We start from the raw sequence: 2,920 nt of genomic DNA on the forward strand, positions 1-2,920 counted from the left end.
AACACTTATTTAAGAGACAATGTGAAATCATCTGCTTATTATTAGTATTATTATTATTATTATTATTAAAAAACAATCAGAACAGATGAATCAGGATGTTAAACTTGGATTATTTCATCCCATTTAGCTAAAAAAAAGGGTTGAGTATTATGATCATAAAATTGCCAAATGCTGTAATTTAACTTAATGCACTGTATTCTAATGTGAAGTGGGTTTGAAAATTAGCACTTCTTTGTTTTGCACTACATTAGCAGCATGTTTACCGAAGTTATTTATTTCTAATTATATGGGGAGTAGTCAGATGTTATTCTTTCATGGATTATTTTTATATCATGTCTCTGGTCTGTCTTCTCATATTTTGTCTTTTGTTGTTTTGCAGGATGCCTCGGAAAGGTAGGAGATCCAGGCTCCCCCCGCCCCCAAAAGTTAAGTTGGAGAAAGTTAGACCTGACAGGACAGACGCAGCGTCAGCAAGGTGTGTGCTCAGGTTTCTGATGGACAGCAGTACGAAGATGGCGACGCTTGCATCTAGAATTCTATCCGTGCAGGCGTCTCATTGCCAGGGCGTGCACAGGTATAATGTTTTCTCCACGAAATCATCAGTGCATGTGTAGCTCTGACGTTTCCTTGCGTACCACGGTAGGGGAACTTTGTTCAAACAGCCTGATCTTGACAGGGTGCTAGAAGGGGGATGCATTGTATGTGGGCATTATAAATTACTCAGCTTATTGCTGAAGAAGATTCCGACAGGATCTTCTAAGCATGGCTGTGAAATACCTGTAAGCATCACAACTTCTAACCATAACTACAGCGTCCAAAAAAAGAAGTCTGAAGTGGTGATGGGATATCTGAGAGACAGAGGAACTTTTGTGTGTGTGCCCCTGAGGGGGAGAAAACAGTCAACTGTCTTCCAAGGCCTAACAGTGAGTCCCCCGCTCCTGCAGGTTAAAGTGAAAAGAAACATAGGTTTTAGAGGATACCAACACTCATACCAGTGAATATGCACATGTGCTAGGCCAGCGTAGCAAAAACTGAAAGGATGCATTCAGAATACAGGGGCCATCTCGATAAAGTGACGCGCCACATTTGAATTTCTCCATGATGTGAGTGGACACACAGAGGAGAAAAGCAGGAAGTTGGTGTCTTGAACATATGACCAGAATGTTAGCACAGAAGAAAGGATGAACTAGGCAGGCTTCACTTGGACACATGCATGCGCCACTTGACATTGGACAGGAACTTGTGTATACGGTAGGGGAATCTTCAGACATGGCACTGTCAAGGCCAAAAGCCAGTCGGATTTTTCAAGGTTCCCAAATGGAAGCCATGGCCTATCCCGTACAGTGCCACTGGACAGAAACACAATGGATGAGGCACGCAAGTTTGCATTATCACAAGCAGGACATTCAATGCTAAGACTGTTCTTCGGGGCATACTCGTTTAGCCAAAGACCAGAGCTATTCTCTCTTTGCAATTTGTCAATGAAAACGCACATGGCTAGAAACAGCAGGTAAGCAGTTGCGAAAGGGCAAACCTGTTACAAAAGATGGACGTAGAATTCAACAAGCTTTCAGGATGATCTTGAGTCGAAAGATGGTCCACAGCGGTGAAGCCACAAGGTTTATGCAACCCTTGAGGCACTCCATTCTATTGGGAGAACGTTGGAGATCTACAGGCATGATCCGGCAGTTAGGGAATCCTACTTTTGTTTGCAATTCAGTGCAGCCGAATGCGATGGCCAGAAAGTGCTAACGGCGATCACGATACAGCAAGGTGAAGAGGTTGTTCTTTCAGAGTTGACTGGACTGACCAAGGGAAAGCATTCGAAGTAACCCCGTCACCGTCAGGCGGATCGTGAGAAACGAGTGGAATGCGTTAATGATATCTGCTGTTGTCACCTGCTCAAACCCATCGGCGAAGTCGAGGATTCCTTTTATCGCGTCGAGTTTCAAGCCAGAGGAAGCCCACACATTAATCTGCTGGCCTGGGTAAAGGGGGCACCTGAATTCGAAAATCAGTCGGACACGTGTGTGTGACTTTATGACCGTTTACCTAACCTGCCACGTTTTGCGGACCCTAACACGATGCACGAGTTCATAAAATGTACCGAAGTTCAATCACCGCAGGAAACACTCAAAAATATGGCAAGAAAGGAATGTGTTGTGTAAATGGGTTCCTAAACTACCCGGTCAAGAAACAACATCACCACGTCCACGACCACAGCGTTCGAGGAAGATCAAAAACGAAGACCAAAACAAACCAGAGAGAAAGACGGCAAGACAGGATGCTGTGCGAAAGCATGAACGAAGCCCGGACCTAAACCAAGCATTGTGGGATTGCTAACGAGCCCCAAGGATCTTGAAAACTTGTCAGATTTGCTGACCAAAGGTAACTGTCCATGGATGAGTACTGTAAATACACCGAAGGCACGTCACTCAAACGTGATTTTGCTGAAGGCGTGATCCCAGGAGGCTTGGAATGGATACAACCCAGATTGTGAGGGCATTTTGTTTGGAACGCCAAAATGGGAACTACAGTTCGTTCTTGATACTTTCGCTGCATCATGTATTGTGGTCCTACTTTCCAAGCCAGAACACGAAATGAATGAGTTCCTGAAGACCGTGATCAAGGGTTGTTCGTGAAACCAACGTGAACGAAGAGGACGAAATGAAGCGCTAATGCAGCTACTCCAAACACAGGCAGTGAAGGATTCAGGAGGCTGTGGCACGAAACATGCGCTTACCAATGAAGAAGTGCTCAAGAAGGTGGGTGTTATACCGACGGTGGCTGATGCCTGAAGATGAGTTTGCCCGTAGTGTAACAACAGCAAAGATCTGATTCAGAGGATGTCTGGAGTCAGGTATGATAGGAAACTACAGGAGCAAGGCCTCAAACCGGAGTTTGCAAGATGTGTCTGCAG

This window comes from Cyprinus carpio, unplaced genomic scaffold (genome assembly GCF_018340385.1).
Source record: "Cyprinus carpio isolate SPL01 unplaced genomic scaffold, ASM1834038v1 S000001012, whole genome shotgun sequence".
NCBI classification, from domain to species: Eukaryota; Metazoa; Chordata; class Actinopteri; order Cypriniformes; family Cyprinidae; genus Cyprinus; species Cyprinus carpio.